This window comes from Lissotriton helveticus, chromosome 2_1 (genome assembly GCF_964261635.1).
Source record: "Lissotriton helveticus chromosome 2_1, aLisHel1.1, whole genome shotgun sequence".
In the NCBI taxonomy this organism is placed as follows: Eukaryota; Metazoa; Chordata; class Amphibia; order Caudata; family Salamandridae; genus Lissotriton; species Lissotriton helveticus.
In genome coordinates this window covers 1,810,396,576-1,810,412,555 of record NC_136059.1, presented here as the reverse complement: position 1 = coordinate 1,810,412,555, position 15,980 = coordinate 1,810,396,576, and positions in this window count along the sequence as shown.

Sequence of the window (15,980 nt, the reverse complement as noted above, 5' to 3'; positions counted from 1 at the left end):
GCAGCTGGCCCTGGGGGCTGGCGGTCCCCAGGACCATTGAGGGCTCCAGTAGGGGGGCCGCATGGCCCCCCTCCCAGCAAATTCTAAAGCTGCAGGGAGGTGGCCATCCCCAGGGCTGCAAGGGGCTCTGTGCTCCCCACACATGTTAAACAAAGCCCCGGGGAGGTGCTGGTCCCCGGGGCTGTGGGGTCCCCATGGGCTCCCACACCATACTTATGAATTGTCCCGGGACCTTTCCCACCCAGGGGCTTGAAACAAATGAAGTGCCGGGCAAAATTATTTTTAAAAATGCTTTTTTGGCCCTGAGGGTACTTGTGGTACCCCCTGAGCAGGTCTAGGGGATCAGGGTGTTTCTACCTTGCCCCCATTTTCTCATTTTTTTAAGGTTTTTTCTACTTTTTTGTGACTCGGTTACCGAGTCACAAGATGGCTGCCAACACATTCTGGTTTGGAGTGTTGCCAGCCAATCAGAATTAGGCTTGTGCTCGAGAGGATTCGCGAATCCTTATTGGTGCTCAGATATCAATTTTTTGTATTTTTAAACGTATTTACACCATTTAAAGAAAATCATGCTTTCTGGACCAAGACTTACCTTTTTGCCAACTTTGGTGTAATTCCGTTCAGCAGTTCAGGCTGTAGCTTTGTCTAAAGTTTCCTAAGAAAATTAACCTGAGGAAAACATGTTTGGGACCCCCCTTTTGTTTCGGCCCATGCATGACGAATCACCCCCAAACTTTCAAGACAGGAGTTGACCTGAACTGGTCATCAGTTTGGAAAATCTCGCAAAGATTCGTCAAACGGTGCTAAAGATATTGGCAAAAGAAAAAACGCTTTTTGATTAGAAACAAGGTCCTAACTATAACTGCCTACTGTCGACCGCCAGTAGATTATATATATATATATATGTATATATTTTCACTGAAAAAACCATAAGTTACACACACGTTATAGTTAGGAATTAGCATCAAAAACCTTGCAAATTCATGGAAAAAACCATGGGTTTCACACACGTTATAGTTAGGAATTAGCATTTAAAAACAATGCAAATTCATTGAAAAAACCATAGGTTTCACACATGTTATAGTTAGCTGAACATTTCTCTCATACAAAACCTTTGAAATTCCTTCGTTATAGTTCGCTCAGCTAACTATAACTTGTGCGCCCGCAATGCACTGCTGATGACGTCACATATTACATCACTCATGACATGGTCAGTGACATCACTCATGACATCACCTGTGACATCTCAAATGACATCACTGATGACATCATCCAGTGAATGTGTGTCTTTCTGGAAAATAAATATGTTTTATATATGTATATCTAAAGGTCGATGGAAGAATAAATGTGTAAATAAGTGTCTAAATGGATGGTTTTTAATTTTTTTTTATTGTATAACTGACTTATTAAGTGTATCTTAGTAAATACATGTATTATCGAGTAATGTTTAAATATATATATATCTGTATAAGTGTCTCACTTTGTGTATAATGGGCTGCATGGGTTGGTGACTACCTACATGAGTGTCGATATGGGTTATTAGTTGGTTTTTAGAGTATCAGTATGAGTGTCTGTATGGGTTGGTGGGGGGGTATTAGTTACCGCATAGATGCATGAATGGGTGACTCACTGTTTGTATGTGTTTTGAAGACAGCATGTGTGCAGGACTGTATGAGTAGATGAGTTTTTGTATGGGTGTGTTTGTGAGTGAATCACTGTCTCAATAGGATCTTTATGAGTAACTACATATGTTTTAAACTAGTACATGTGAGTATTGATGTATATAAGTGAGTATAATAATCCAAATTTGTAAAGCGCGAACAATCACCCGTAAGGGTCTCTAGGCGCTGGTGGCTGTCAGGAAGATTAAGCAAGCTATTGCCCAGAGTCACATGGTGACATGAGAGCGAGAGTTTGTAAGAGTTCCTGTATAAATAAGTATGTGTTTCTATAAGTGATTGTTTAAGAGAGTAAGTATGTGTACGATTCTGTAGAAGTAAGTGTTGTGGTGGGTGTATAGCTGTATATGCAAGTAAATGGATGTTTGATAGTTTATTAGCATGTGTGGGTATGTGTGTGAGTAACTCTATAGATGAGTGTCGGTGTGTAATAAGATGTATAGGTGTATGAGTACATATGATGAGTGAGTACAGGTATGAGTGCCTATATAGAACTGTTAGTGACTGACTGGATGTGTATGTAGATTTTGGAATTACTGAATAGGTTGTTCTAACTGGTATTGGTATCTCCATTTTTTTGAAAAATTTAGTTTCTATTTTTGAATGTGTGTATCAAGGGTTATATTACGCTGAGAGGAGGTCTGCCACTCTTTCACAAGGATGATGTCATCAGTGATGTCATTTGAGATGTCATCAGTGATATCATGAGTGATGCCACTGACCATGTCATGAGTGATGTAATATGTGACGTCATCAGCAGTGCATTGCTGGCGCGCAAGTTATAGTTAGCTGAGCTAACTATAACGGAGGAATTTCAAAGGTTTTGAATGAGAGAAATGTTCACCTAACTATAACATGTGTGAAACCTATGTTTTTTTCAATGAATTTGCATGTTTTTTTAAATGCTAATTCCTAACTATAACGTGTGTGAAACCTATGGTTTTTTCAATGAATTTGCAAGGTTTTTTAAATGCTAATTCCTAACTATAACGTGTGTGAAACCTATGGTTTTTTCAATGAATTTGCAAGGTTTTTTAAATGCTAATTCCTAACTATAACATGTGTGAAACCCATGGTTTTTTCAGTGAATTTCAAAGTTTTTGTAAATGATAATTTATAAATGTATTAATTATTATGTCTTTCTTTTTATACTAATTTCTTATATTTGTAATATAAATATTTATTTTTATTTTATTTTTTTGATTTTATTTCATATTCTTATTATAAAATAATAACAAAACTAAATTGCAAAGTATTTTTTGGATGAATTATTGCCTGACTTCGGTTGAAGGTATAACACAGCTCCAGCAATGCTCTTGGGGCCCTATGCTCACAATGCTGTCTCAATCCTTACACCTGCTTCAAGCATGTGCAAGGTTTTGACGCAGCATAAGCTCAAAATTTTCTGAATGAAATGTTATACATTTCACTCAGTCACTTTTAGGAGGCGTTGCTGCACCCCCTTATGCACAGGAAAGCCTCTTTTGGTGCAGGGCTTTACAATGTAATGCACCCTCCAGATGCATCACATTGTTAATAGCACACACCATGGCACTTCTATTGCACCACCGCTGTGTCACAAAAGTGACGCGACGGCTGTGTAAAAGAGGCACATACACATACCAATTTACCCAGGTAAACACCTTATAGATTTATGCTGTAGCACTTCCTTATAGTTCTGCACTTTCACATTCTCCATACACTAGTAATATATTCATTCATTCATTTATGAACTACACATTCATCCTGACAAACTTTTACACATTAACATAGAACAATAGTTCTTTCTTTGACCAGTGAAGGTAGTTCTAAAAATAACTGTTTTTTTTTTGTTTTTTTAGTTTTGTATTTTTTTTGTGTTTTCTCAACAAATTCCAAGCGGAATAAAAGAATGAAAAAAAAACACCTAATGTCGAGGACACCAATGATCCTGCATCCTGCGTTTTATCAGGTCCATAGACTGTTCCCATAACACAAAAGTTTATCGCAATAAATGCATACAATTTTAACTTTAGCAAAGTCAGAATCAATTTGTGGGTGTGGACTGCTTGCTGAAAATGCTACTGCAGCAGTTGATGTGCTTGGTGTAGCAGCAGGTGGGTTCTCGTTCAACTTGCGCCTTGCAGCTCGAGCAAAGTTGTTGGGGTGCAAGTTCTTCACGTGTCGCACCATATTTGCTGTGCCAAAGGAGTATTTTTTACATTGATCACCCCTTGAAAGAGTTGTTTGGCAAATTATACAGGTTACTTTTCGAGCATTAACCTTTTTTTGCACTTCTGGAAAAGTAAAAAACTTCCAAATTAGAGCTTCTTCCCTCTTCTTCAGGAATGAAATCTCCCTCTGAAGAACTGCTGGAGGTGAGTCCATTGCACTTATTATGGTGATCTTCCTTCTATTTGAGAAGATTCTCAGAAGAAATACTTCTTCTTAGAAAGTCAAAGTCGAATAATTATAATGGGACGGAACTTTCAACAGTTGCAATAGGAAAAGTTACGAACCAATCAAAACTCTACTTTTAAAGTCACATGGCTTTGCGTACGCTTATGATGCGCTTGCACGAGTACGCATGATGTTCTACCGCGATTTGTGTAATTGTTTTTAAAAGTAATATATGACTGTTAAAAGTATAAAAAATTCATAGTCATCCCAAATGTCTGCCCTTAGTATCTACATTAAATACATAAATACATGTTTTAAAACAAGTAGAAACATTGCCGCCTTTCGCGTACAGAACGCTGTACATGACGTCACACAGAAGCTTTAATGCGACGCGTAACGTTAAAGCATATTCGTACCATATGCGCGGGTACGCGCTGAGTATGATTAGCAGTACCAAGTATGGTGCGATCACCCTCTCACTGACAAATCAGAGCTCAGGGCGCGCTAAAGAGAATGATTAGAAGTGGTCACTCATTGCAGATCTGATTCTGGGCCTGCCTTTGTGCACATTATAACACCGCCCCATCTCTCTCTGTTGTTAATTGTTAGTGCACACAATCACACTTGCACATGCACGGTGCCTGCCCACCCACACTCCCCACATGCCACCACCTAGCATGCTTGCTATCACTAAGCCTGGAAACTAATACATTAGCCAATGAGATGTCTCCCAACACCATCATTCTTATACACCGCGAAAACTCTACCAATGAAGGCCCTGGGCTTGGTTTGGTCAGCCCCCGCGGTTCCCATATAATGCGAGCACTGACCTGAGTACGCTCTCTTTTGCCTGCCTGTGCTGCGGTGACAAACAGTGTCGTTATCGATTTTACTACGAACTGATTGCTCGAGCGGAGGAGGACTCCTGACACTCTACGTGGTGTCACTGCTGCTGCCGCCCAGCCACAATACCATAGGCGAAGAGGTGGCGGCGCCCGCACCAAAAAAACACCCCAGATTCAGCAAAACCGCAGCCTTTCAAGACACGACAAAACACGACAGAAGCAGAGGTAAGAGAAGCCGTCTAAACATCAGCCTCCACTGTAAATTGTATATACATGATGCTATTTTTTTCTCCTTCATATGGCTTTCCTACCCCTCAATAGTTTTAAATTGTATGCACATAGTATAAATGTTTCTTTCTCCGTCACAATGTTGTATCCACTTCCAGCAAGGCCTTGTCATGCCGCTAAAACCTGTGAATCTTAAAATAGAAGTTGGCACGGAAACTGGAATAGAAAAGACAACGTTTATTAAGACCCCATGGGGTGGAACTACATTCAGACAATACCCTTCGGCAATGCATGAAGGAGCACACTGAACGTCTACCGTCTTGTTTTTGTCTGTCAGATTCCTTCTGACAGTGGTGAGTTTTTGGATCCCGAGGCAGTACCCTCATTACTCCACATTCATTTTGAATTTTGTAGTCGCTGTTTAGGATGTCTTATTGATGTGTGACGCTTTGTTACTGTTGAGGTTGTATCACAGGGTCAGCTCAGTGATAGGCCGCGGGTAGCGGTCAATTGAGTTTGCAGAGTTGTCAGCATGTTTCCTCAAAGAGTCTCATCTTTGTCTATCGAGTACCTTCCGATAGTGTTCAGTTTTGGGTGCATGCCAAGGCGATTATGCCGTCAGACAGTGAAAGGGTTTTAGTTGCCTGCTGAGGCAATTATACCATCAGGCAGTGATGAGTTTTGCGTACCTGCCGGGCGTTTGCCTTCAGGCACTGATGAGTTTTTGGATGCTGCGTTGCTGTTTCAGTTTCAAAAGGTTAGCGCTTCGATGGGCCGCGGGTAGCGATCAAATGGGTTTGTAGAGATGTCTGCAAGTTTCCTGATCAGTGGGTTTTCTTTTTGATCCAATCCTTTGTAGAATGCCCTGTTGAGTTTGAGGAAATGGTCATCCAACATCTCAATGCCTAGGTCTCTGTGGAGGTCTGCTGTTTGTGAGATCATAGAAGCACCTGCTGCAATCCGTAGGGCCTTGCTCTGTAGTCTCTGTAGGTCTTTCCGAAGCTGCGAGCGGCACTACTCCAAACTGGTGAAGCGTATGTCATAGTTGGTCGAATTATTGCAGTGATTGCTCGCACCTTGCTCTGCATGGGCATCGACTTGGTCTTCAGGAATGGGTATAATGCAGCCAGTTTGGCTGCTGCTTTCAGGCAGGTCTTCTCTATGTTGTTTCTCCAGCTGAGTTTAGAGTCCAGAGTCACCCCCAGGTAGGAAGGCACATGGTCCTTTTATACCCACACAGGGGTTTCGGAAAATAGGCGGCACAAACAGAAGACAAATTCATGTACATATAAGGGTATTTTTGAAGCACATTCAAAAAGTGGAAGGAGGTGACGATTTAATCAGTTTGGAGTACACATATCTCAACAATGGTTTATCAGAAACAGATGTGGCTCGATAGAGCATGCACATATTTGATAGAAAGCAAAAAAAAACGTGTTGCTAAGCAGAATACGTGAGCAAGTTATCAGAGAGGTAGGACAAAGCACATGGCGAGCACAAGGCAATGGAAGGCATATAAAATGGTGGATAGTAATACAAAATGGCCTCTGAAAACGGGCAACATAACATTGAAAGGTGCGTTAGCTTCAGCGAATGCTAACCTAATCGTTGTCAATTTATGACAACGAGGTCCTCCAGACCTCTATTTTAAAAAATTCTCCGTGCATAAATGTTGTTTTCGTATTTTTGAACTGTCACATGCTTTAGCCTTTATTCATATAAATTGTGCGTTCATAATAGTAATATTTTTTTTAGTCCGTCACGTGGCCCTCCCAGCTCTGTTTTGCTTTATTTTTGTGGAATATATGCTTTCTAGTTCATCGTATTTGCCCCTCCTAATTCTCCCATTAGTTGTAATATTTATCACTGCGTCACGTGACACTCCCAAGCCTGTATTCTTTTAAATGATGCGCACATGGTTGTAATAGTTATTGCTGCATCATATGGCCCTCTCAGACCTCTATTTGAATTAATGTTTAAGAGTAGAATCGAATAACGTTTAGAAGACTATGACAAATGTAAGATGTTTTTAAAACTTTTTCAAGGGAAGATTGTTTATTTTGAAAATATATTCATTAATATTCACTTTTTCGAATACGTGTAAGTCTAAACGAATGTAATGGGTTGTAATGTAAAGCTATTAATGATTGCATTTTACCTCCACAGGTACCTTTTGAGAAAATGGACATTCATCTTAGTCCGACAAATACTGCCTGTCATTGGATACTTCTGGTAAGTGCAAGTTTTTCAACATTTATTAGTCCGTTTTCAAAGTTATTCTTGGAAAATATAACTGGATGTAATAGTTTAAACTATCAAAATTTTTATATCAAATAATTTAAAGGGTAATCTTTTTAAATAATTTTGTAATGTATCTAATGTAGACATCTGTACCGTAACATTTTAACTCTCCATACTAAAAATCATATTTCTATAATATTTTCTATACACTTCCAAACCTTTAACAAAGACAATCGGTCATGATTCACGGAGTAACAACATTCAGACCTATCAAGAATTTCCTTATCTCTTTATTATAGCCTTATGGCCCGCCGTAGAGGGCTATACCGGCTATTAGAACATTAGAATGCTTGAAAACAATGTAGAGCTCCAGGCTTATAATGGCTGGTATAAGCCTGGAGCTCCAATATTCCAATGTTTCTTTGTTTACAGCTCTGGCTGTGAACAAAGGCTTCAAGGACCCTGAGGGGATTCCAATCCTCTCACGGTCCCATAAGGCTTTGTTCTTTTTTGTTAGAGCATTCTACCCTCTAGTGGCAGAATGTTCTAATAGCCTTATAGCCCTTCGTAGCTGGGCTATACCAGCTATTAAAGTCCCTCTCCCTTGTTAAAGGGCCTCGCCTTCGGCTCGGGGCCTTTAACGCTGGAGAGGGACTTTAATAGCCGGTATAGCCCTTTCCGGCGTGCTATAAGGTGCCTTAGGATAATGAAATACTGGTGTAAAAATATCATTCATTCTCTTGTCAGATATCTACCTTGGTGACAGTGGAATTACCACTACTTTTTATACTACCATTGAACAATATTGTGTAGAGGAGCGGTGTTGCTTCTTGACCATCAAAGAGGAGGATTTAAATGTATATTTCAACAGGTCAACAAAATAAATGCCCAATTTCAAACAGAAAATTAAGTAGGAATGTTAGAGGAACTCTGGTCCAACTCTAAAAGGATTGTGCAAATCGTAACAGGTGAAAAAAAGTGTGTCTCAACATTACTTTTTAAGATAATTTGGACACAAGAGTAGACTGCAGGAGTGTGCAAATATCGGGAAACATCCTTTACAACCCAACTTTTACCACGCAATGCCTTTACAACGCGGTATTTACAACGAATACCTTTACAACGCATTGCGGTGGGGGGCGCTCTAGGATAGGGAATAGATTTAATTTACTATCCAACACCTTCCCTACTATCCACGGGGACTGGAGTTGGAATAGTAAATTAAACTATTTACTATCCATCGCCCCAAAGCACTATGCGTTGTAAAGGTATTCGTCGTAAATACCGCGTTGTAAAGGCATGCGTGGTAAAAGCATGTGTTGTAATGTCATACATCCGCAAATATCTAATTAGATATCTTTCATGTGATCATATGTTACTTAAAAACATACTTATGCACTTTTTATGCTGGACAGTGTTGCTTCTAAACACGCTTTCACTGCTTTCCTCCATACCTTCAAAAACGATTTCATGGATTTACATGCATAGTCTTTCAGGTCTGTATATTTGTAATGTAAAACAATCGTACTTTTACAACCCTGAATACTACGTTTTCTGTGAAAGGTTGCCCATGCATAACAATGCTAAGTTTTCTTTAGCTACATGCACACATGTAGTGTAACCTGTCAAACACTTAAAAATGCTACCCTCCCACTAGTTCTAAAGGCGGATGTAGAATTCAACCGTTCTTCACAAAATAGAATTGGACATCACTAAGTACAAAGTATTTCTTTATTATGAAAGCTCCAATGTGTCCCTTTAAGATTCCAGCAAAGTCCAGACACATACTAACTGAAACACACCAACCATTAGTAACCTGTTAAATTTACCAAAAAACTCTTTCAAGGTGTGATCAATCCAAAAATTCCTCCTTTGGCACAGCAAATATAGTGCAACACTTAAACAACTTGCACCCCAACAATTTTGCTTTACTGCAACACAGAGGTTGCAGAACAACCCACTTGCTGCTGCATCAAGCACAATAACTACTGCATCAGCATCTTCAGCAAACAGTCCATACTCATGTATTGATCTTCAATTTGGTAAACTTAAATTTCTATGCATTTATTGCGAATAACTTTTGTGTTACACGAAACAGTCTATCAACCTCATCAAAAACAACAAACAGAAATGTCACTGTCCTTAACATTAGTTATTAGACATTTATCAAACTTTTTTGTTGTAAAAACTACCCCGTCCAAAGGCAGTGGAAAATTTGCAAACTGCTGCCTTTCTTGGCTGGAGTTATGAATTGCTCTAAAATTAATTCAAATTCAAAATGCAGACCCTTTATTCAGCCTAATTTTATCTCCCAGGCTTGATAATATGGCCCAGAGTGCGTAGTGTACAGCAGCTTCTCTGTAAAATCTACAATGACCTCCGAGCAGTGACAACAGATAGGTTACAACAGTCTGACAAACAGATCCACAACCTTATTACGCCACTTTTGAGTCACTTTTAACATGGGTAAAGTGACGCAAGGAGCCTGTAAATCTACATCTGACTTTTCAAGATAAAATCTCAACTCCAGACTCTGCGACACAGTTTTAATGTTGTTTTCTCTCTCTTTCTCTCTCTCACTCTCTGTGATATCATTTCTCTTTCTCTCTTAATCTTATAGACACTGTCTGCTTGGACTTGTAGAAGAATTGGTGAAAAGAAGTTGTGAATCCAACTGGCTGAAGTGTTTGGCCGCAGTGTTTATACAACGGTAAGCACAGAGGCCTAGATCTACAAAGCCTTCATAGCAATGCATTAGAAATAAGTTGGCATAGCCATATTTATGATCCTGTTATGCCACTTTTACGTCAGTAACGCAGTAGACACTTCCATATAGAAACCACTTGAACGCGGCACTATAACAAGTGAAATGTACCAGGTACACTGCACTCGTAAAACTATAGTGTTACCTTTATTGGTGAAAAGAGAGAGTGCGTAGTGTACAGCAGCTTCTCTGTAAAATCTATAATTACCTCCAAGCAGTAACAACAGATAGGTCACAACAGTCTGACAAACAGATCCACAACCTTATTACGCCACTTTTGAGTCACTTTTAACATGGGTAAAGTCAAGTGACGCAAGGAGCTTGTAAATCTACGTCTGACTTTTCAAGAAAAAAACTCAACTCCAGACTCTACGACACAGTTTTAATGTTGTTTTCTCTCTTTTTCTCTCTCTCACTCTCTGTGACATCATTTCTCTTTCTCTCTTAAACTTATAGACACTGCTGTCTGCTTGGACGTGTAGAACAATTGTTGAAAAGAAGTTGTGAATTCAACTGGCCTAAGTGTTTGTCCACAGTGTTTATAAAACGGTAAGCACAGCAGCCAACATATACAATGCCTTCATAGCAATGCATTAGAAATAAGTCGCCATATTTAAAATCCTGTTAAGCCACTTTTGCGTCAGTAACGCAGTAGGCACTTCCATATAGACACCACTTGAACGCTGCACAATCACAGAACTGAAATGTACGAGGCACACTGCACATGTAAAACCATAGAGTTACCAAGACTTGTAATGCTTCAGCTCATTTACTCACATCTACATAATTCTAAACTCTAATTTTCGTTTTTGTTTTGCAGATTGCCAATCGGACATCTTTTGGAGTCCATTTAACAATTTGTTTACAATATCGTTTGTTGTTAAAGTTATTTTTCTGGTTGCTTCTAAAATAGTTATAATTGACTTTCATTTACATTTATTGTTTTAATAAAAGTTAATAAAAAACGACATACTTCTTTTATTTTGTGGGGGGGTATGGCGGTCCACAATAAAAATAATGTTGAAATACTATAGTAAGATATTCAAGACTAGGATTGAAAACTACTGAGTGCTGAGTAACAGATATAATAAAAATAACGGTGAAAAACTACTAAAATGGCGGTGGACAGAGTACCTAATCAACATTTGGCGCCTCGGCACTACCTTTCAAATAAATATAGAAAAAATATGATTCATATATTACAAAAGTACAGCAGCAGATGACACACACTACCCGGGAAAAGAAAGCGACAAATTTACTACCTGAAACAAAGAAAGGTTTGCTTGTTGGGCTTCGAAACGAGGCTGCGCATGCGTAGAGAGTAAAACTGCTACACAAAAAAAGGAAAGTTTTACATAGTATCAAAAAAATGAAGGTGCATATTATCAACAAAAGCCGATACATTATCGCCGTTTTTATCTGCAGGAAACTGCCGATAAAGCGGCGATAATGGGCTTGATAATAGGCCCTTGTAAATTCCCATGGCAGCCCAGGTTCTGATGTTAACCTGGGCTGCTATGGTTATTCACAGGGGCATATTATCAAGCCCATTATTGCCGCTTTATCGGCAGTTTCCTGCTGATAAAAGCGGCAATAATGTATCCCCTTTTGTTGATAATATGGCCCATTGCTCTTTTCTTGACCAGAAAACGTAGGTGCATATTATCAAGGACCGGTGTTAATATTATTGCTGTTTTATTGGCAGGAAACTGCCGATAAAATGGCGATAATGAGCTTGATAATACGGCCTTGTTATTTCCCATAGAAGCCCATGTTAACACCAGAACATAGGCTTCTATGGGAATTAATAAGGACGTATTATCAAGCCCACCCTCCCAACATTAAAAAAAAACATAGGCCCTTGTAAATTCCCTTTGGCAGCCCAGATTCTGATGTTAACCTGGGCTGCTATGGTTATTCACAAGGGCATATTATCAAGCCCATTATTGCCGCTTTATCTGCAGTTTCCTGCCGATAAAAGCGGCGATAATGTATCGCCTTTTGTTGATAACATGGCCCAATGCTCTTTTTTTAACCAGTAAACTTAGGTGCATATTATCAAGGACCGGTGTTAATATTATTGCCGTTTTATTGGCAGGAAACTGCCGATAAAACGGCGATAATGAGCTTGATAATACGGCCTTGTTAATTCCCATAGAAGCCCATGTTAACACCAGAACATAGGCTTCTTTGGGAATTAGCAAGGACTTATTATCAAGCCCACCCTCCCAACATTAATAAAAAAAAAAAACAGACAATGCAGGTACCCGGTGCTGGAAGGTCATTTTACATATTACTACCCCAGAAAGGTGGCGTTCCACGTGACGTGTACAGGGAGAGAGAGAGGGAGAGCTCAAAACATATATATTTTTTTTAAAAGACCCGAGGGGTGCTGCACCTCGAGACTGTGGGGAGAAGGACCGTAACCCCCCTGCATATTCCAAAATAAAACCAGAGGAGTGCCGTTCCCCAGTGCTCAGGGCACCTTACAAGCCCCCATTATGCAAAAAAATTGCCCCCGTAATTTGCCCCCCGGACCTAATGAATAAAACAGACTTCTAGTTTTTTTTCACCTTTTCCACTGCATACAAGTACTGCCCGAGTACCCCGCCATTTTCTATTTTTATCAAAATAAAAATTGAGCCTAAAGATCCATGTACCACCCACTGACCAAGACTATAGGGTCAGAATGTTTCTACCCTGCCCCCTTTCCTTATTTCTCAACATTCTTTTACTGTTTTCTTGTGACTCGGGTCTCCCGACAAACAAGATGGCTGCCAACACTGTTTGGAGTATTGACAGCCAATCAGCATGCAGCTTCTGCTCATAATTGTACGTATTTCCGTACGTGTACGCCGCAATTTTTCTAGCCTGCCCGCATCTCTTATTTTTCAACTTTGTTTTACTGTGTTCTTGTGACTCGGTTCTAGCGACGAACAAGATGGCTGCCAACACTTCCTGGTTTTGAGTGTTGATAGACAATTCACAGCCAATCAGCATTCAGCTCATGCTCGTAATTGAACGGATCTCTGTCCGCGTGTAGAAGTCCGTCTCTAGATATCGCTATGATGTTACTTGTAATTTTCTCAGTAAATTCTGAACAGATTTACACCATGTAAGAAAAAGCACAATCTACGAACCAAACTCTACCTCTCTGCCAAATTTGCTGTAATTCCGTTCAGCCGTTCGGGCTGTAGCCCTGGCTAAATGTCCCTATAGAAAATTGCATGGGGAAAACACGTTTGGTACCCTCCTTTTTTCTCAGCTCCCACTTGAGGAATCACCCCCAAACTTTAAGGGAAGGAGCGGAACCTGGCAGGCCATTTTCTTGGAGAAAATCACGAAGATTCGTCCACCGGCGCCAAAGTTATTCCAAAGAGAACGTTGTGGATTTCCTATGGAAAGTAGGTCCTAACTATAACTACCAACTGGCGGCCGCCAGTAGGTAATATATGTATATATATATATATATATATATATATATATATATATATATATATATATATATATATATATATATATATATATGTATATATATAATTCACTGAAAAAAACATAGGTTTCAGACATGTTATAGTAACGAATAAGCATGGGCAAATTTTGCGGATCTGCCGGCATGTGAACTCGCATACAAGTATGCGAGTTCACATGCCTCTTGTGTGTTAAAAAGGTCAAAGACCGATCAGAGCAGCAGACGAGGAGAAATAAGCTCCTGGACACAGGAACTGCATAGGGATTGTGCTCGTGAAAGTGAAGGATGCACTTTCACGAATTTGCAAATTTTCGACAATTTCGCGAGATTCGCGGATCGCGAAATTGCCGAAAATCCGCAAATTTTGCGAGCGTAGCGGATTTTTGGCCCATACTTAGTAACGAATTAGCATTTAAAAAACCCTAGAAATTTACTGAAAAAAACATAGGTTTTAGAGGTGTTATAGTTACTTGGACATTTCACTAGTACAAAACCATTGAAATTCCCCCGTTATATTTAGTTGTACTAACTATAACTCGCGCACCCGCAATCTACTGTTGAAGATGTCACATATTACATCATTCATGACATGGTCAGTGACATCACTGATGACATCTCAATTGACATCACTGATGACATCATCTAGTGAATGTGGTTTGGTTCAATATTTTAATAAGTATTATATATATATATATATATATATATATATATATATATATTTTACCTACTGGCGGTCGCCAGTAGGTAGTTATAGTTAGGACCTAGTTTCCATAGGAAATCCGCAACATTCTGTTGAGAATAACTTTGGCACCGGTGGAGGAATCTTTGCGTATTTCTCAAAGAAGATGGCCTGCTCCGCTCTGCTCCTTCCCTGAAAGTTTGGAGGGGATTTGTCAAGTGGGGGCAGAGATAAAAGGGGGGTCCCAAACATGTTTTCCCCATGTTATTTTCCATAGGACGTTTAGACACCGCTACAGCTCGAACGGCTGAATGGATTTATAAGAAATTTGGTAGAAAGGTAGCGTCCGGCTCGCAGATTACGCTTTTCTTTGAATGGTGTAAATCTGTTCAGTAGTTGCTGAGAAAATTAACTTAGAAAAAATATATATTGGGCTACATTGGGCTATATATATGTTAGAGCCCAAATGTAGCCCAATGTAGCCCAATGTAGCCCAATGTAGCCCAAAGATGGCCACCAGAGACAAAAAAAACAAATGTAGCCCAAATTTCAGCCAGATGTAGCCCAACTATAGCCCAATGACAGAATGTCCCAGAGTGTTCTAAAGAACAACTAGAGCGCTAACAGTCTTACTTATGACAAAAGTATGGCACACCTGAAGTCATCTTGATTGGAATAAAGTGTTAACACTTAAAACATTTAATTTGCAAAGGAACAAAATGAGGGGGTTCATTTTGCCATAGAAATTATGATTAGTGCTGAAGAAAGAAAAATTAGGGCACATTTTGAGTGACTTCCCAAATCCTCTTATATTTCATTAAAAAAATTCTGATATGCAGTCTCCCAAGATGGCCACCAGAGACAAAAGAGCCCAAATGTAGCCCAAATATCAGCCAGATGTAGCCCAACTATAGCCCAATGACAGAATGTCCCAGAGTGTTCTAAAGAACAACTAGAACGCTAACAGTCTTACTTATGTCAAAAGTATGGCACACCTGAAGTCATCTTGATTGGAATAAAGTGGTAACACTTAATACATTTAATTTGAAAAGGAACAAAATGAGGGGTTTCATTTTGCCATAGAAATTTTATATATATATATATATTCACTGAAAAAAACATAGGTTTTAAACACGTTATAGTTAGGAAGTAGCATTTAAAAAACCTATGAAATTCACTGAAAAAACCATAGGTTTTACACACGTTATAGTTAGGAAATAGCATTTACAAAACCTATGAAATTCACTGAAAAAACCATAGGTTTGACACCAGTTATAGGTAGCTGGAAATTTTACTCGCATAAAACCAATGAAATTCCCACGTTATAGTTAGTTGGACTCACTATAACTTGCGCGTGCAATGCACTGCTGATGACGTCACATATTACATCACTCATGACATGGTCAGTGACATCAGTCATGACATCACTGATGACACCATCCTTGTGACAGAGTGACAGACCTCTTTTCACTATAATGTAACCCTTGAAACACATATTCAAAAATAGAAACTAAAATTTTCAAAAAAATGGAGATACCCATACCAGTTACAACAACCAATTCAATAATTCCACCATCTATATACACATCCACTCATTGATCAACAGTTCTATATAGTCACTCGTCCATATACTCACTCATGATATGTAGTGATACACCTATACATCCTGTTACACACCGACAGTCATCCAAAA